General features: G+C 43.7%; 1 protein-coding gene across 2 annotated transcripts in view; it reads right to left on the bottom strand.

Moving 5' to 3' along the window:
• Positions 1 to 21,377, bottom strand: part of unc-104 (kinesin family member unc-104) — a 212,168-nt gene that overhangs the window by 115,192 nt on the left and 75,599 nt on the right. The window lies entirely within an intron of this gene.

A 21,377-nucleotide genomic window follows, 5' to 3' on the forward strand; every position in this document is an offset into this window, starting at 1 on the left:
AAGTGAAAGGAAGGTACGGATACCTCACGATCAATAGAGAGAGCTAGTGACACACACACACACACACACACACACACACACACACACACACACACACACACACACACCTTCTCCTTTCCTCCCACTCTCCCTCTCAGCATCCATTATGAAACCCGTCCTTACGTAATTCCCACAGTATTTAGAAAACTGAGTGAAATATTGCCTTGAGCGTTACAAACTGGTACACATCAATCGCTCTCAAACTGGCTGGAAAATTTAATAAACCTTAGGGCCGTTCGTAGGCCTAAACTTAGTAGCGGAGTGGTGTGTGTGTGTGTGTGTGTGTGTGTGTGTGTGTGTGTGTGTGTGTGTGTGTGTACCTTCTCCACAGGCCTAGCTGCGCGAAGGAAGAGAAGAATGGGCGCGCGTGTCAGGTGTATGTGCGTTAGTGTGCGTGTGCGTGTAGGGTGCAGGGTGACCTTGCACTGGATCTGGGGATAGGGAAGTAGGTCACGCCAGCCTGTGCACCCTACCACCACAGCTGCTAGTGATCGCCGTCGTCTGCTAGTCTCAATGCCCTGCCTCCAACCGTTGTCCTATTTTCTCTCAATGTTTCTTTCCTTTCACATTTTTTTCTTATTTAACTTTAAAGTTTCTGTTATATTAACACCTGATATATTTATCCATCTGACTTATTCTTCTATATCGTCACCTTCATTTCTTTTATTTACTTATCTTCCTTTCGCTCATGCCTATTCCCTTCCCTTACTCTATTCACTCATTTCTGCTTTTCCCTTCACTCATTCCCCATTCTCTTCTATTACTCCCTTTCACTTATTCCTTTTGCTTCTTTTCACTTATTCTAGTTTCCTCTTTCACTTATTCGTCTTTCCTCCTTTCACTTATTTTCATTTCCTTCCAAATCTTTATTTTAACACCCGCCTCCATCACCACCACACAGCTCATGGTGAGTGTAGTCGTCTGCTGCTCACTAGCCTTCTTGCCTTGGAACTTGCTGTATATTTGTCCTATTTTCCGTTCAATATCTGTCCTAATTATCTTCAGTATAATTTTCATCTTCTTGCCTTGGAATTATACCTGTCCTCTTTACCTTAAATATTTTTATCCCATTTACCTTCAGTATCAGTCTTCGTTACCACCACTTCTTCTCCTTCGTCATTTTCCTTTCGTTTATCAAGTCATCTTCCTTCCTTTCATTACTTTGTTCACGCCTTTTTTTTTTTTTTTTTTTTCATTTCACCGGTTCATATTTCATTCTCCCTTCTTTTCATTCACTCCTCTTCCTGAATTCACTATTCCCTTCTTCCTGCCTTCCTTCCTTTTATCATTACTCTTCCTCCTTTATTCCTTTCACTCATTCTTCCTTCAATCCTTCTCATTTTCACTCCTTGCCTTTCTTCTTTCCTTCCTTCATTTCTTCCTGGCTTCCTTCCTTCCTTCCTTCCTCCTTACCTCCCTCCCTCCCTTGTCTCCTGTCGCCTCCTTACCTCACCTTGAGTCTAATTACTGTCATCGTCTCATCCAATAACTCTTCTTCCTGTCATCCTTCCCTTCACTTACTCTTCTCTCTACCTTTCACTCACACTTTCTCCTTTCACTTACTCTCCTTTCATCCATTTCTTTTCCTTTCTACTCTCCTTTCACTTACTCTTCTTTCCATTCACATATTTAATTTTCTTTTCTATCCCCTTTTCACTACTACTTTTCTTTCACATATTCTTTTCTTCCTTTCTAACATCCTTTCACTAACTCCTATCCCAGTCTTCCGTCCTCTCTTTTATTTAACTTCTTTGTTATCCTCATATCACCCACTCTTCCTCATTTCACTTATCTTCGTTTCTTCCTTTCTCTCCTCCTGTCACTTATTCCTCTCTCTCCCTCCTTTCTACTCTCTCCTCATTTCTTTCACTCCTTTTCCTTCTCCTCACTCTTTCTTTTCTACCTTCCTTTCATTCTTCCACTCACTCTTCTCCATCGCCTGTTGTTGGTCCTAATGTCCCTTACTTACTACAACTGAACTCATTTTTTTTTTTCACTCACTCCATTTCTTCTTCCCTAACTTTCAGTCATTCCTTTACCTTCCATCTTTCCATCCATTTATTCCTTTCCCTCCTTCCTTTCTTCCTTCCTTCTTCTCTTCACTCATCCCTACTCCTTTCTTCTTCCCATCCAACAACCCTTCTTTCTTAAATTCAATCTTCTTCAATTTTTCATTCCTTTTACTTATTCCTTCTTCTTTTCCTTCACCCATTCATTCATCTCTCTCTGTCTCTCTCTGTCTCTCTCTGTCTGTCTGTCTGTCTCTCTGTCTCTGTCTCTCTCTCTCTCTCTCTCTCTCTCTCTCTCTCTCTCTCTCCTTCATTTCTCCCTCCTATCCAATTTCCGTTTCTCATTTCATTCAATCCTCTTTCATCCCTTCACTCAGTCCCACTCCCTTTTACCTTCCTCAAACTAACACTACTTCCTTGTTTTTACTCACTCAATGGTGTCCCTTTCTTTCATTTTCTTCCTCTTTCACTTCTTTCTTATTTCCTTCCGTCCTTTCTTTCCCTTTACTTAATCCTTTCCCTTTCTTTCTCATTTAATTCAGACTTTCCGCTCTTTTTCTTCCTCTAATTCATTACTCTTCCTTACTTCATCGCACTCTTTTCTTACTTTTAACCAAGATTCTTCCTTTCGTCGAGTCCTCCTCTTGCACCTTCATGATTCCGTTCTATCCTTTCCTTTCTTTTCCAGTTCTGTCCTGTTCTGCCTCTTCTCTCCTTTCCTTCCGTTCTGCCTTCCCTAACTAGCTTTCCTTCCTTCCCTACCCTTGCCCTCCCTTCCTTTAGGTTCATACGTATACCCCTTTCCTCCTGTACCTCTGTTTTTATTCGGTCTCACTTATTTTCATCACTTATCACCTTATGCCATCTTCCCCTTTCCTTCCCCCACAATTAATCGAACTTTTGAGTCATCCCTTATTGTTTTTTGTTTTCCATTTTCTTCTTCCCTAAATCTTCTCCCTCTATCCGTAACATTTTCTTTCTTTTCTTCCCCATTTTTTCTTCCTATCCTAATTCCATTACTCTCAACTTTATTATCTTCCTCTCTTAGTTCCATCAATCTAGGCGTATTTCCTTTACTGACATTGTTAATCTATTACCTCCATCTATCCATCCATCTATTTATTCATCTATCCCTCCATCCATCCATTTATCTATCTATCTATCTTCTCTCATTTTCTTCCTCCCTTAGTTCCATCATACATCCCTCCAACCAGCCATCTATCAATCCACTTATCTATCCATCAATCCTTAATCTCTTACTTCCATCTTTATTCCAGTCCTCATTTCGTTCCATCCATCCATCCTTCCTCCGTTTCCCCCTCACCTCCACAATTTATCCAAGTCTCGCCTAATTAAACTTTCAGCACAACCCCCCCAACAAACCCCCTCCCTCACAACTCCCCTTCCTCTACAACCCCTGTGACGTCATCCTATCACAACTTAGACAACAAACGGTTGGGGAGGAAGAGAGGAGTATGCAGGAAAAAGATGGGGCTGGTGACGAGGAATGATTATAAATGAATGTATTATTATTATTATTATTATTATTATTATTATTATTATCTTTCTTCTCCTCTTCCTCCTCGTCCTCCTCCTTCACCTCATCGTAATCATCATCATCATTTCCTAATCCCTACTGTTAACAAGAGGCAGGAGGGACAATTAAGGGACCAAATTATCATAAACAGAACCATTAAATATAAGAAGGGGGACAACGGACAATTATACACTGCAACAAGAAAAATCATCATCAAAACAACCTTCATCATCATCATTCACGCCAGCACTCAACAAACTTTTCCAACGAGCGGGGAATGAGAGACAGTTATTATAGAAGGTAAAATTATCATCATCATCATCATCATCATCATAACCCTTACAGTGAACATGGGGACGAACCACAGCGAACACTATAATCGGAAGCATAACTATCATCATTTTCAATCCACCATGATACAGACACCAAAATGGATGAAGGACAATGACTGGGGAAATGGAAAAATAATAATAATAATAATAAGTAAAAAAATGTATGGAGGGAGTGAAGAAAAGCAAGGAGTGAAGGGAGAAGGAGAGAAAAAACGAGTCATAGAAAGTGTGAGGTGTGGCTGGGTTTAAAGAGGGTGCTGGTAATTATCACACCCCCATGAACACGGATACCATTCAGCTCCTTCACTACAACAACCCTGCGTGTGTGTGTGTGTGTAATTCACCGGGTCGGTCAGGATCACTTGATGGTCGTGATCGTCAGCTTTTACCCTCCCGGAAGGGAGCTGAGAGCTCATATAGTCCGATCTAAGGGCAAGGCTGTGACCTTCACACACGCACACACCCGTCCCCTTGCTCAAGGGGGACAGTAACCACCCACTTCGTCAGTGAAACTTTTCGCAACCTGAGCGAGGCGCGAACTCCCGTCCACCAGTTGGCAAGCGGGAACGTTACCACTGCACCAGCGAGCGGTGTCTGCACCAGTGTGTGTGTGTGTGTGTGTGTGTGTGTGTGTGTGTGTGTGTGTGTGTGTAGATTCACATTCATGCAAATTCACAACCGAAAACCAACGAAACAACGCGACATAACAACCCAAGTCCGCGCAAAATTCCGTAGAACTCATCCCCTACCCATCATAACTAAGGGCTTCCGTACAGGCTTCAGCAAAAAGTAATTATGCAACTCATATACCGGGAAGCGAGACGATACCGGGAACACCGCGCTACCGGGAAACAAAAGGGGGAGGGGAGGGGGTTCCATGACTGGCGAGGGGAAACTTTTGAGAGCGAGTCATGCCTGGTGGGGAAACTGTCAGGGAAAGTGTTGTTTGATGTGGGGAAATTATAAAGAGTTGTGTTTGACAAGAAAATTTGTTAGGTGTGCGCTATAAAAATAATAATTAAATAAAAAGTAGCAGGCAATCACTTATTATCAACTCGAGTGGAAGGATCCAAGGTTAGGCTACCGTAGTTTAGATCATTTAAGCCGTAGGTAACCATTCTACGTCTCTGGCGGCGATATACACAATAAAAATCGTCGCTCTCTGTATTCGAACAGTGGCGCCACACCTTCCTCTGACAGAAGCTCTACCACTGCACTACCAAAACGTCTCATGGCTTTTTTTTTTTTTTTTTTTTTTTTTTAGGTTATGTTTTTCAAGGACTAGGTTAATAATGAATCACGTCTGGCAAGGAAAATTTTGAGGGAGAATCACGCTTGGCAAGGAATATATTTGAGGAAAAGTCCTGCTTGGTGGGGGAATATAAAGGAAGTCACGTTTGACGGAGAAAATTTTTGAGGGAATCGTAACTGGCAGAGGAAAAAAAATGGAGATTCATATGTAACGAGAAGAATTTTTAAGTCGCCATCCTTGACGGGGAAAATTTTTGGAGGCGAGAAATTTTTGGCGGGAAAAAATTTACTTGGGGAGTCATGTGTGGCGGGGAAAGGGAAAATTCTGGGAGTGAGATTCCTGGCAGTGGGATCAAGGAGGACTTGGCAGGGAATTTTGGGGAGACTTTTGTTTTCCGAGTCCACGGTTGGGTTGCGACTACTAATGGAGGGAGGCGGAGGCGGGGCGTGGGCGATATTTGAAAAAGAGAGAGAAAAAAAGAAAAACACGCCGAGAGGGATTTACGCGTCGACGGACGAGGAGCTAAAAATAAACGTGAAAAAACAAGAAAGACAGGATCGATGAAACTGCTGAGATAAGAGAATGCTAACAGAAGAAACACAAACCCAGAGGGAATAAACGTCGACGAAAGAGAAAATAAGAACGAAAAAAGCACGAGGGAATAAGACATGACTGATGAATCTGCACTGAAGAGAAATGCAAAAACACTAAATCCACGAAAACACACCAGAAGCGATTTAAGAAGGAGAAAAATCTGAAGGGAAAAAAGCGAAAAGAAAAAAAAAGAAAAGAAAAGGAAACTGGGCAACAGAGAAGATCGATGAAACTGCAGGAAGAATAGAAAAACAGAAACATTAATGGTGAGAAGATAGAGGACAAGCGTTAAAAAAAATAATAAAAACGAAAGAAAGAAGAACTCGAAAAGTCGACGAACGTGGAGGAAAAAAATGGTAGGAACAAAATGGATCCTGACAGGAAGAATAAAACTGCATGGAGAAAGGCGAAACTGATACGAAAATACTAATGGCGGGAACCTGAGGATCGCATGGACGGTTTTGGAAAATTCAGCATCGACGAAAGAGATGCTAAAAATGTAAGTGAAAAATTGAAAAGAAAAAGAAAAGAAAGGGGGAATAAAAAAATGATCGATGACACTGGATAGGAGACAGAGGAATATTACAATGTATAGAATTTTTAGCAGCCTAATAAGCCTACATCTTTCTATAATGTCATGGTTACTATACTCTGTCATGGTTGGTTGATAACTACTAACAGAAAGGAATTGAAGGGGATCCAAGCGTCACCGAAAAGTGTATGGTAAATGGAACACCCAGCACGACAGAATCAATAATGCATGTGGGGATGAGAGGCATATCAAAATGTAGATAAACCTCAACACCTTCCGCCTTCTCCGCTTTGGAAAAATCACAGTAGTTTTTGCATCAGTGAGAGGGATCAAGTGTCGACGAACGTGAGTGCGGGAAAAAGAGGAGCTAAAACTAAAACGGCAACGAAAAAGGGTGATGAAGCCAGGATGATCTGTACAGTAGGGAGGACAGTGATACCCAACTGTACAGAATTCTTGGTAACCAACACCTACATGTTCTGATACCCTGTGATGGTTTGGTTGTGACTAGTAATGGTCGGTAACTAAACGGGATCCAAGAGTCGACGAACGTAGATGGAAAGTAAGAAAAACAATAACAACAGAAGTGATGGAAAATAAGAGAAGGTAAAACAGAGGTGGATGGAAAATATGAGGGAAATATGATGTGGTTGGAAAATAAGCAAGAGCTAAAACAAAAGAAGCTGATGAAAAATAAAAGTGGGGCAAAGAGGCATACGGAAAATAAGACAGGTGATAAAATAAAAGAACTGGGTGGAAAATATGAAGAGCTAAAACAAAAGAACTGTGTGGAGAACAAGAAAGGATGCAAAACAAAAAGAAGAGCAACAAAAGCGAGCCAGACAGGATCGATAACACTGCACTGCACGGAGGAGAGTGATAGCAAAATAATGAGGGTGGAAAGACGCTGGAGCGTGCAAAATGATATCGAGAGGAATCTAAACGAATTTTAAAGCTGGTTGATATATATATATATATATATATATATATATATATATATATATATATATATATATATATATATATATATATATATATATATATATATACACACACACAAAGAGTGTGCACGGGAAGATCGATAGAGCTGCTGGAAGGAGAGTGATGGGAAAATGCTAATGGCGGAATGGAGAGGCCAGGCGTGGGTGTTATGGGAAAACATTACACTGAGAGGGATCTAAGCGTCCACGAACGATAGCGGTGGAAAACGAGTGGGGACAGAAACATACCGAGAAGGATCTGAACGGTGACGAACGAAAGAGAAGGGAAAAAAGAAAAGCTAAAGGCAATCCCAGAGGGATGTGAGCGTCCAAGGACAATAGTGGAGGAGCAGAGTGAAGCCACAAATGCGCCGGGAAGGGATATGAGCGTCGGAGGGGAAAATGTGAAGCTAAAAACACAGCGTGAGAAATCTACGCTTGGAGGAAAGAGTCTGGTGCTAAACATACACCACGAAAATTTAAGTATCCACGAATCAAAGTAAAGGAAAAGCAAAGCTCAGAACACACTGGGAGGGAGCTACGAGTCGACGAGCCAAAATGCGGGACGAAGTAAAGGTAACAACAACATACCTGAAAAATCTAAGTGGAGGAACGTATAGGAAAACGAATGGGGTAAAAACAACAAACCGAGAGAGATAAACAGGCTTACGAACGAGAGGACAAGAAAGGAGTAGAGCTATAATAAAAAAAAGAAAATGGGGATGGTGAAACAGCATTAATGAAACTGCAGTGAGAAGAACGATGAGGAAAAAATATTAATGACAGGAAGGAGACTCCACGCTTGGGTGTTAACGAGAAACAACACACCATGAGGCATCTATGTGTCCGCAAACAAGTGGAGGGGAAAGAAGTGTAACTAAATGAAGCAAACCGGGCTGGATGTAAGCGTTCACGAATCCCCCTCCCCCCAAAGAAAAAAAAAAGTCGAGGAAAAAAAATATGAGGCGCAAAGACGGAGCAAGCGAGGCAGGATCGATGAAACTGCTGCGACGATAAGGATACGAAAGGTTCAAAATTCCCACTGTCTTTCCGTACTGTCATGGATAAATTACCTTAGTGTTTTATTACAAAATTACACCGATACCCGTTCAGAGAGCTGGGGTTTTACCGTGCTGAATTAAAGAAAATGTCGAAATGAGGCCCTGTCTTCTTATCAACAAAACGAGAAAGGTTCTAAAGCGAAAAATACACAAAATATAATCTTAAAATATGAATAATAAAAGAAGTCTAGGGACAGAAGCCATCCTTCGTACAAGCTCGTAAAACCAGTATCTCGCGAGGTTAATAGTATCAGGATCTCGGGGAAATAAACGCGGCCTCTGCTGGACTGGCGAGGGGGTGGGGGGAAGAGGCATAAAACAAGTGAGCAACAATACCCGCCATTCTCACGCCCGGGAAACAGAAAAGAGAATTCCTACATTTTTTCTTATGGCATGAAAGAGTCAATGGTCGAGGGGAAAATGTGCGAGGAGCTGAACATAACTCTGGTCGGAAATTAGGTCAGATATCTATTTCGGTGTCCAGTTGTGCTTAGTCTAGACAGGATTTATACTTCTCCATTACGAGGATGTCCTTGTTTTTTTAATTCTCCAGATGGTTTTCTTCATTTGCAGAGATGTTTTAAGAACTGGAGGGGTTGGATAAATAAGTTTAATTAACCCCAACATTGCCAGTTGCACCTGCGTTAAATAAAATCTCCCGGTGACAGCAAGAATATAATTTAATTCTTGGGCTGAAGGTGATAATATGATTCGTTTCATTTAACTCATGTTAAGAAATTTATACCTCGTTAACTAGGACTTTGGCATGGCAGTCGATACAATGGGTACCGTAATAATAATAATAATAATAATAATAATAATAATACAAACGTCATCGTACTGTAAGGTAAACGATTATTTCAAACCTTTCAGTAAAATGTGTTTCTCCAAAGTTAAATATAATACTCTGAAGGCAGCATGAACCAAAATAAGGCGTCATCGCACTGAACGAGAGAGGTGAGTCAGGCTATTTTTCGTTTCAGTATTACACAGCTTAAAAACCACTCATCTTTATCTCACTGCAGTTATACACACTTTATGAATTTTAATCCAATATTATTATTTTTTTTTATGTTTCTGAATAATAGGTGACCCCAAAACAACCTTACCTGAAATCCAAAGCAACGTCCTTTCTTAATCCAGTTAAAATATATTTATCCACTCACTGTTGTATCCCTTTCACTATGATGGTGTATATTTGTCTTATTTTTGGTACAGTCAGGTGATGTGGAAGGGCATATTGTAGTGGAATGATTAAAACAAATAATTTCCATAAGTAATTCAGTTCGTGAACATGGCCCATTTTGTATTGTATTCTGTGTAAAGTTGGACAATTTTCCTTTGCTTTGGAGAGACCCATGAGGATGAATGAGTTAGAAAATAATCTCCCTTAATACCTTCAGCCCGCGGGCGTACTCTTTCATCGCGACTAACGCTAAATTATTTTACTCATCTTAGGACGGAACCTCGAGGTGAAAGGGTTACGTTCAACAACACATTTTGCATCATACTCTTGCTACCACAAAAAAATGATATAAAAATATGCTCTGGTAAATGCTCTGCCTGCTGTGGTATTTGTATAACGTGTTAATTCCACTTGAACAATGCACCTCATCAGCCAGCAATGCTTACCACACCACTGTTCCCACGCCCACCCCCTAACCCCCATCACCCTCCCTCCCCCACATCTCCTCTACCTCTGTGTTCCTCTCTAGCCACCTCCCCCTCTCCTCTTGCCCCATCCATCACCCCTGCAACCCTCATCCACCCTGCCCTACTCCTCCAACCTCTCCCTCCTCTACCCCTCTTACCTGTCCCCTTACCTTCTGTTTTGATTGATGCATATCGACGACACAAAGCCAATTAAAGCAGACAATCAATTTATAACAAGTTTTATTCACAACCACCCACAAAAAACGAGGATCGATACAGGTCCCCATGATAGTCGTACTTTTGGATGCACAGACACTTCCACAACACCTTACATCGTTACCTTCACTACTTCCCCAACTATCCCTACCATCGACTTCTATCCTTAGCTCCTTTACTCCGATGGCGTATTTCATTATTTATCCTTCCTATCTCCGGACGATTTTTATGTACCTTAAGGGAGATTTTTCGTAGTTAAAGGGTTGCTGAAGGTTATATGTAACTCCCTCATGATCGAAAATATCTCCTGAACAGAATAAAATCGTCTGCAGTTATATTTAAAAATACACAAGCAGTCTTTAACTCTTTCACTACAAGCAGCTATTATTCTTTTAATCTTTTTTTTTATTCTTGTCAAGAGGCGATTATATTTTGCTTAGTATGCCATCTCATAGTGCAGAGTCAGTGAAGGTTATATCGAACCCCTCCAGTTCAAGAAAGTCTCTCGTAATCTGCAAAAAATAGGGAGACAGCCGGAATTAAAAAAAGAAGATAAGAAAAAAGAAATAGTCTTTGCCTTTAAGAAATTACTAAAGACGTTGTGGGCGTGAAAGGATTAATGTAGGCTATTCTTGAGTGAGATCGCTGCCACGTCCTTCAGCTGGAGGACGTCTTTCACAAAGTAAATAAATTCGTCTTGCATTTCCTACACCAGAATAACACAGACGTCCTTGGCCTAAAGGGATTAATCCCTTTAACACGATACTCCTTTTCAATTATGTTCTTTGCTTCTGTTGACAGTTTTATTCAGCTGAGTAAGGAGTTAATGAAATATACAGTATGTCATACCCATTCACGTTGCAAGGCATGTTACAAAATCTTTAAACTCACTTGTAATAATACCAATCAAATAATTCCCTAACGACACTCGTGAACCACTGCAACATATACAATGGCGTCTTGCTCCAGGTGGCCATCTCACCACAGCTAACGGCTGTGTGTATAAGCCAGTCTTTGATGCTCTCTCTCTCTCTCTCTCTCTCTCTCTCTCGGTTTCACTCTGGCAGCCCCTCAACAACAACCTTGAAGGAAAACAGGGAGATCTGCTCCTCCCCTCCTCCCTTGATCCTCCACCTTCCCTCCCCTTCCCTCCATCCTTCCACCCTTCCCCTCCCTCCTAGTCGTTCTTTCTCTTCCTTCCTCTCCTTCTCCCTGTACCCTTCATCCCTCCCCTTTCCCCTTCTCCTTCCCGTCCCCCCACACCCATCATCCATTCCCTCCTTCTCTTCCTCCACGTGTCTTCCCTCCATCTCTCCCTCTCCTCCTCCTCCTCTCTATCCCCCCCCCCTCCAGCTGGCTATAAATAGACACCAATTTCAACGCGGCTTGGCAGGATAGGAGGGGGGTATGGAGGAAGGCAGGGACAGAGGATGGAGGAAGGTGGGATAAAGATGGAGACTTGGAGGGGAGGGGAGAAGAAAGATGGAGGAATGAAGGGGGGGAGGGGAGAATTATGGTGGAATGGAAGGGGGAAGGAGAGAGGGAAGAATGACAGGGGAAGGTGGGATAACGAAGGAGGAATAGAGGGGGAAGGAGGGAAGAATGATGGAGGAAAGAGGGAATAAATGATGGAAGAATGGAGGAAAGAATGATGGAGGAAAGAGGGAATAAATGATGAAAGAATGGGGGAAAGAATGATGGAGGAATGGAGGAGGGCCGGGAAGAATGATGGAGAGGAAGGAGGATGGAGTGGACACTAAGAAAGGGAAAATGAGAGAGAGAGAGAGAGAGAGAGAGAGAGAGAGAGAGAGAGAGAGAGAGAGAGAGAGAATGGAAGTAAGAGTGGTGGAGAGGAAGGGACTGTGGAAGAAAAGAGGAGAAGGGACGAAAGAAGGCGACGAAAGGAAGAAAGAAACGAGAGCAAAGGAAAGATAGGAGAGAGAGGAAGGGAGAAAGGAAGAGAGCATGAATGGAGGAGAGGAACGGAGAGCGGGAGAGAGAAGGGTAGGGGGAGAGGAAAGGAATGAGGGAGAAAGTGGATTGGACAGAGGGAAAGGAGGGGGAGAAGAATAAAGAACTGCAAAGTGAGGATGAATGAAAGGTATGTGGAGATATGGAGGGGCGGGGAGGGGGAAAAGCTGAAAGTGAGGGAGGGAGGAGGGACGGCAATCATGGGAGGGAGGGAGGGATGGGGGGGAGGGAGAATGGGGAAGAATAAAAATATAAAGGAGTGAACAGGGAAGATGAGGGTAAGAGGAATGGGAGGGAGAGGGTTGAGGGGAGGGGAAGGGAGAGGGAGGGGGGGAGGTAAGGATAAATGAATGGGTAGGGAGGGAAGGGAAGAGAAGGGAAGAAAGGAAGAGGAGGAGCCATGGAAGAAAAAAGAGAAGGATTAAAGGAAGCAATGACTGTGTAACAGGTGGAAGGCAAAGGATGATATGGATCGATGGGGAGGGAGGGAGAGAGATGGTAGTGACGTGTGTGTGTGTGTGTGTGTGTGTGTGTGTGTGTGTGTGTGTGTGTGTGTGTGTGTGTGTGTGTGTGTGTGTGTGTGTGTGTGTGTGTGTGTGTGTGTGTGTGTGTGTGTGTGTGTGTGTGTGTGTGTGTGTGTGTGTGTGTGTGTGTGTGTGTGTGTACGGTGCAATGAATATTTGATGCCTCCACGTTACAGCTTAAGTTATCGTTAGGGCTTTGAATTAATCTCCAATTCCTTCACAGTGCCGACGTCTTTATTTTCTTCATCTTCATACCAAAGGAAGTGAGGACAGCTAAGGAGAGGCCCTTTGTTGTGATGGATTTGTGAAGCTTGTATATAATGGTGATAATAAAAAAGAAAGAAAAAAAAAACTTGCATTTCACACCCGCGCACGGCAGAGAGAGAGAGAGAGAGAGAGAGAAGGGGGAATGGGGGGAGAGATGATGACAGACAAGGAGGGGGGGGGTTGAAGGAGTCTAGGCTGGTACTGACGTCAGCACAGCCTTTCTCATCCCTACCTCCCTCCTTCCCGCCACCTCCTATCCTTCCACTCTATCTCCATGTCTCTCTCTCCCCTCCACATTTGCCTCCTTTCCTCCCTGCTCCTTTCTCCCTCCTTTCTTCCTTCCATTTCCTGTCCTCCCGCTCTGTCTCCATGTCTGTCTCTCCATCATTCTTGCTGCCGTTCCTTCCGTCTCTTCCCTTCCTCCCCTCTCTTTTCTAATACTTTCCTCTCTCTTTCCAATACTTCTTCATCTCCTTGTTTCAGACTCCCTTTTCATCCTCCTTGTCTCCCTTCCTCCTCCTCCTCCTCCTCCTCCTCTTCGTTTTTGCCCGTCTCTCCTCCACTTTTCCTCCTCATTATGTTTCTCCTCTTCTCATATTTCTTTTTGCCTTTCTCCTCTTGCCTACCCTCCTCTTCACTCTAGCCGTCCGATCACCATCATCATCATCATCATGTTCCTCTTCCTCCTCTCCCCTCCCCAGTTCACTCCCCATCATCACCATCTCCGCTTCGCTCCAATCCGCTCCGCTCCCTCCCCTATCCCTTACCTCCTCCCTCTCTCTACGTCATCACGTCATCACCTCTCTTCCTCCCCTCCTCCCATTTACGTCACCACCTCTCTCTCTCTCACTCCATTCTGCTGAGGCCCCTGTCACTTCCATCAGTTTATGCTTGTTTAATTTCTTTCTCTATCCCAATCTTCCAATTAATTTCAATATCATCCTACTTTTTACCTTTATCAGAATCGTCCCTTCCTTTATTACTACCTGTACTGACCCTCTTTTCCCTTCTATCAATATCGACCCTCCTTTCATCTCTATCGTCCCTCCTTTCATTTCTATCTATATCGCCCCTATTTTTATTTTTCTCTACGTCATCCCTCTCTTTATTTCTGTCTTCATCTCTTCTCTCTTCCTTCCCATGCCTCTCTTCTACTTCCATTTCTGTTTCTCCTCCATTTTAAGTCTTTACTCCCTATCTCCAATATTCCTCCTCTCCCTTAACTTACAGCCTCTCCTTCTTCAGTCTTTATATTCTTACTTTCCTTCCTTAGAACCTCACATTCCAACTTCATCCATTTTCCAGGTCCCCGCTAAATGACAAATCTCTGTTTTGCATCTCTTTCCTCCACCTCACATTTCCCCCTTCTTTAATTTTTTCATCTGCCTCTCTTCCTATTTCATCTTATCTATTATTTCTAAATTTTGCCCCCCTTATCACACACTTCACCTCTACATTCATATTTTATCTCAATTTCATTTTCCCTGGGTCTCCTCTACTATGCATTTCATTTCGTTTTATATTTCCAATCTCCATCTTGTCGATAACATATTCAGTCTATAGTTTGAGCTTCAGTTTCTTCACTTTTACAATATATCCCTTACAGTTTATGTGCCCCATACTATACGCCCTCGTTTTCCATCATTACCCCCATCTTCTCATTCTCTCTCACTGTTTTCTTTTCGTCTCCCCTGCACTATATTTTTCTCTTATGTCTGACTCACTTCACGTTCTCCTCTCTCTCTCTCTCTCTCTCTCTCTCTCTCTCTCTCTCCATTATCGTAGGTGCCTCTCCCACCTTTAATTTTTAACTTGCTCTTTACGTGACTCACCATCTTTCCCCTCACTTTTTACGTGTTTCCCCTCTCGTCCCATGGCCTCCCCTCCCTCACTTCACTTCCCTTCCTTCCTCTCCCCTCCACTCCCCTCACTTGCCTTCCCTCCTCTCCCCTCATTTCCCCTCCCGCACTCGTGAAATATCTCCCCACTTTTCTTCTTTTCCCTTCTTCATGGTTCTCTACTTCCTCTTTACTTCCTTCTTACTGCACGCCTTTGCTTTCCTCCCTCCCCTCGCCCATACTTCGGCTCCTTCCCTTCCCTTCCTTTTCCTCCTTCCTATCACCCACAGGCCAGCTCTTCTCACCCTTCCTCTCTCCTTCCCCGTCCTCATTCATGACGTATCTCCCAACCTCTCCCCAATCTACACCCTGACTCAGGACAATTTCCCTCCACTCTCCCCCCACTAACTCCTGCCTTCTCTCCCTCCTTCCCCTCCGTTTTCATCCCTAATTTACGCCCCCTTCCCCCCCCCTCTCTCTCTCTCTCTCTCTCTTTCACACACACACACATACACACACTCACTCACGCACGCGCGCACTCTTGTTTTTCTCCCTCCCCTCCTCTACGATCTCTCTATCTCTCTTCCCCTCTCCTCCTTCCTTTTCGTCTCTCCATCCCTCCCTACTCCCCCCCTCCCGTCCCTCATTACTCTCCCCACCTTTGTCCTTCAACTTTTCTCTTCATTCTCCTCCACCCTCAACATACTCTCTCTCTCTTTTTCTCTCCAAGTCCTCCTCCTAGCTTCCCCTCTCTTCTCCACGTCCCTCCTTTCCTCTTAACATTTCTCTCCCCACCCTTGCCCTCTAACCTTTCTCTCCTTTCCCTTCCATTCTCAGCATACCTCCCCTGTCCTCTCGCCTCTCTGCCCACGCCTACTACGTCACCTGCACCAGTTCCTCCCATCCCCCACTCCCACCTTCCCCTAGCAACCTCCTCTCACTCCCAACCTCCAATCTCTGCTAATGAAGTGAGTGGGATGGTGGTGCTTCCTCCCCACCGACACACCACCACAACCACAACCCCTGTCCCCCACACCATCTCTCTGATCCCAACACCACAAAACTTCATTTTTCCCCTCACTACCACAACCCCTCCTTACCACCACAACCCCCTTACCCTCAACTCAACACAACCTTTCTCTCCCAATCCATCTCAACCCCCTCTACACACCCTACCTCTGACACTACCTCATACCTCCTAGTCCACTAAACACCCAAACCACTGAACTAGACCATAATTCTTTAAACATAAACTAACGCCGCTTCAACCCACCCTTCCATTAAACCCCCCCAACACAAACATCACCTCCACCCCTTCCCCTCTACACCCACCACTGTAACCACTACGCTAGATCATTACACTTGGGGGACAACGAGAGGTAGTGACTGGGCAGAGGCTCACACTGAAAACCGCTTAAGGACTGATGCATCTCTCTTTAAAATCAATCTATTTATATCACTGAGGCAAAGGACAAGTCGCAGAAAAAAAGGCTTATGAGGCTACACACAACTTACATTGAAAAGCGACTACACGTGACAGAAAAAGTGATTGACAGTGAACGGAAATGGGTATTATCCTGATGTGTAATACCCTGATGAGTATAATCCTCACAGCACAGGGGTGATTCTCTAGTTCGCTTCAAGGAGGGTGAGTGAGAGCGAAGAGGGTATTACCCTCAGGAATGACATCCTGATGTGGCTGTGTGAGAGTGTGGTGAGTGGGGGCGAAGGGAAATGAGTATAATCCCGACGAGCAATATTCTGAGAGCGAGAGTGTATTGCCCAGACGAGTATTAAGGCAAGAGTGAGTGAAGATGAATGAGTATGATGATGATCCTGAGTGGTGTGAGCGAGCATATGGCGCGGCATCACCACCCGTCACATAGATCCTGTCTGCCCTCCACTCACACACAGCCACCCCTCACAACACCAACACAGCAATATACCTACACTACAAAAACATGCACTACTTCGGCACAACACACTAAAAAGCCTATACCACACACACATGTACTTATAATATCCGGGTAGGGTGGCCAGTCTGGAGGCAAAGAAAACCCAGAGTGAAAGTGTTACTGCAGAGATTCTCATATAGGAGGGAAACCTGAGCCATGAGTGACGCAACCAGTTTGGTGAGAGGCAGCAGCAATGACCTTTTCCAAAAGAGATGTACGCATCGGCAGCATGGATGATATAGCCTACGTAAAAGTGAAAGGTATAAATATTTCGAATGAAAGAATGGCCCGTTGGAATGAGCTGCAGGATTACCAGATAGATAAGATAAACACACTGATATGATATGAATGCACATAGAGAGGAAATGAAAATATCTGAACGTGAAACTGAGTGGAATGTCGGATGATGGAGATCATACTGTGCTATGGAAGAGTGTGAAGCGGTATACTGACGAGAGGGAAGGGGAGTGTTAGAGAGAGAGAGAGAGAGAGAGAGAGGTAAGGTGGGGCAAGTAGCTTGAAGGAGGTTCTGTCACAGCCATTCCGTGTTGGAGGGGGTCCCAAGTGGGAGCAAAGCTTCGTATAATAAGAATAAAAAATACACTTCTAAAACAAAACTATAAATAATTTCAACATAAACTCACATAAACGTTTACAGTTTCAAGACAAATCACTGATAAACCTAGACACAAATATTAATTAAATTTCAACTCTCTCTCTCTCTCTCTCTCTCTCTCTCCGCCTTACTGTTTCCAACTCTCCTCCTGCAGTGATTCCAACCCTCATATTCCTTTAATTCCCAATAAACACACCAAGACGGCATTAACTGGTGGTTCTGAAATTCTGTGAGGGAGCCGATTCTCAGCCTTCCACCCTCTTGTTTCCGTAGTCTCCGGCCATACTGTTCCAACTTCCTCCCAAAGAGCTGCCAATCCCCCTTCCAGCTGTGTACCTCCTTCCATTATTTATTCCAGTCCTCCTCCCTTCCCCAATCTGCCATACAACCTCAGAGGCAGTAAGTGAAATGTGGCATGCTCTATCCGCAGAGTTCAAACCACGCAGTCTGTGGCGAGTCCCCAAACAGGACAGAAAATGTCGGGAGAGAGAGAGAAAAAAAAAGTCACGTCTCACACACACGCCTGTTAAGGAAAGCACTACAATATATACCGGTACTTATCAGTAGCCTATCAATTTAAAATTGTTTGTGTGAACCTTAAAAAGTTCCTAAAACCCCTTTCAATATGATGAAGTCTTTAGTACTGCATTCTTGCTACTACCAAACTAATTTATCGATCAAAGGATGATGAAGTGGTTGGAGATATGGCACCCGACAGCCGAAGCATCAGACCTGGCAGCTGTAAACATTAAACTGCCAGGTGTTCAGCCGAGATCTACGGGGCGGTATTTACCTCAACTTACCAGGTTTCCCAATACCACTTTCCTACCGCTTTATTTCTACATATGCCACGTCAGAACCACCTCAGGCATTATAACACTTTTAGCATACAATCTTCAAGCTGCAAGCCTTTGACTACGAGGATTTATCACCACAAAACAAATACGTCTGGATTTGGCCTAAATATATTTCTCAGCTTTACCAATAGCAGAGACTGCGTAACGTGATACTTTATTTGTAGGCTTTCTCTCCTAGGATCCTCATCAGCTGAACAAAATATCCTGATTTTATCCTAAATAAAATACCCAGGTGTTCCAAACCGCAGCGAAAACGTTATTAAGGACGACATTCGCAATGCTTGCAGTCTTTCAACTTTGAATTTCGAACGCTGTTTGGGATTGTCTGTAGTTATATCACTCACAAACTAAGCATGTTCAAAAGCTGAGGTGTGTTGAGTGGAAGTATGGAATCACTAAATATATTAAACAGTCTGTCACAGAATTCTCCTACGTATGCAATAAATCGGAAAAGCAAGTCCGTAAGTGAAAGAGTAAATACAGTATTCTCCTCTATGTTATTTATGCAATATCTGTCTAAAATATGAAGACAGGAATAACATTCATGAAAATACTGAGATGCAGTGTGTAAAATAACTCGCTAGGAGGTGCTACAAATCCTTCCAAGTCAAGAAGCATACAGGTCTAATTCAGAAATAACTAACATACTGCGGAGGAGATCGTTAAAATGTAATACGCACAATGAGCAACTAAGAGGTGCCGTAAGAGTTCCTATGTCCATGAAAATAAGGCCGGAAATAAAACGCAACGAGTCTAGAAAGTCAACCAAGCTCGAGAAAATTCTGGCCAAAATCAGACGAAATCAGACATATTGGTATCTCGGCCAGCCACCCACCAGACTCCATCTGTCTCGCGGCAGCCATTTTCTCTCCCACCGCGGTTCCTCCTCCTCCTCCACTCGCACCGCCATCAATCTTGTTCCTGTTTTGTGCCCAGACACCTTCCGCCACTCACACGATCCCCCTCCCCCTCCCAACACCACAGAAACACCTTTACCTCACCCCATCCCACACACCACCACCCTACCTCTCGCCCCCTCTACCCACACTTAACACCACCCTATACCCCTCTCATACACACCCCTCCCCACACTACCCCATCCCCCTACTCCACACCAACCCCTCACAAACATTCACAAACCAACCTACCTCTTTCCTTCCCCTTCACACTGTACACCCCCACCCCCCACTATACACGCACAAAACCGTATCCCTCTCTTTCCCTCCAAACCATCCCCCCTTAGACAGTGCACACAAACACACACACACACACACACACACACACACACACACACACACACCTTCCCCCTCTCCATCCCCCTTCATATCCCACTACCCTCTCTCCCCACCAACACCCTACCCCCCCCCACACCGCTGCAACTAACATCGTAAATTCTCCCTCAAGAATTTTCACACGCTGAGTCTTTATCGATACTTTCCCCTCATTTTCCCTAAAATCATGCCCTCCTTACGTATATGGCTTAATACTCTTAATTTTGATGGCACACGCTCTCTCTCTCTCTCTCTCTCTCTTTCAATACCGTGACGTATTTTCGATTTCGCTCCTGCTACCCCCCCGATGACTACGTTCAGCTTAGAAAAGATCTCTCCTAATCAAGACGTCGAAAATACTACTAATTTACCCCTACAATCCCGTGACCTATTATTCTTATTCTTATTCTTATTCTTATTATTATTACTATTATTATTTTTATCCTCAGGCACTTTTATATACCTCAGGAGAGAGACTTTTGAAACCGGTGAGGCTAGGTACTCCCCTCATTAACCCGTCGCTACCTGGCCGCTCTCCTCACCTGCATAAAATCGTCTGGCGGCAAGAATATAATCACAACTACGTCACCTGAGTGCATGGGCATAACCCCTCTAGTACGATGCCTTTCTTCTTATTTCAATTTTAGAACTGACACAGTGGATGAGTTAAAAACGTTACGTCAAACCGTTGATGAATCTGAAGCGTGTTTTTCCCCCTCAACGTTTTTTTTTTTTTTTCTGCATGACGAACGTTCCCCTCGTTACATTCCGCCCTTGTTCTCATTCACAAAAACCAGGCAGCTCCCCCACCCCCACCTCCACCCCCCTCTCTCACATGAGCACCTTTCTTGCCTCCCGCCTCTCTCTCTCTCCCTCTCTCTCTCTCTCTCTCTCTCTCTCTCTCTCTCTCTCTCTCTCTCTCTCTCTCTCTCTCTCTCCACATCTGCCCTGCTATTACGTCTTTCCCTACGAATTTGTGACTTTAAACTCTCTCTCTCTCTCTCTCTCTCTCCACATCTGCCCTGCTATTTACGTCTTTCCCTATGAATTTGTGACTTTAAACTCTCTCTCTCTCTCTCCTTCTCTCTCTACCCCACCTTCCCCCGCCTCAAACACAGACCGCCATTCAAGCTGCCGCCATTTTCACCGCCACTGCAAGCCCTCATAAACCCTGCCATTACCCTGCGCTCCGCCACCCCCTCTTGCCGGCGTATTCATGCACTCACGTCATAAAATATTCACCTCCATAAATAATGCCACCGCTCTTTTACATGCGGTAAAATGAGGATTATTCTGGCATTCAGGGCTTGGAGGAAAAAGACGGGTACGAAGCGAGATGGAAATGACTGATGTTCTCAAAACATACTTAGTCGGGTACGAAAAGAGATGGAATTGACTGACATTCTTCATATATACTAATATAATATACACACAATGATGAATAAAAATAAGTTTAGTTAAAGAGAAAAAAAATCCATTCTCAAACTACAACAATCCATTCATCATACAATAATGACAGCAAAAATACTGCTTAACAAGGCAACATTATCATTAAAAGGCAAAATATCGAGGTAAAACGAAAACTTAATGAAATCCCTTCCCCCCCCCAAAAAAAAAAGAGCTTATAACGAGGGAAGAATTAATCCATATGTAACTTTGACTGTGTGACAAAAAAGGTGCATAAATATATAAATATCTAAGTCAAACTGAGACAGTGAAGACGAACAAAAGTAGAAGAATGACGGCAAAATGAAATATCTAAGTGAAAATATGATGGGTGAAGCATAACATCCGCCGGAAAATTAAACTGCACAGGGTTATATACAAGTATGACTGATAACCGAAGAAAAATAGTCGAAACTTACCATGGTAC

Source organism: Coenobita brevimanus, chromosome 89 (assembly GCF_032717465.1).
Source record: "Coenobita brevimanus isolate Jiangsu-jjx chromosome 89, ASM3271746v2, whole genome shotgun sequence".
Taxonomy (NCBI): Eukaryota; Metazoa; Arthropoda; class Malacostraca; order Decapoda; family Coenobitidae; genus Coenobita; species Coenobita brevimanus.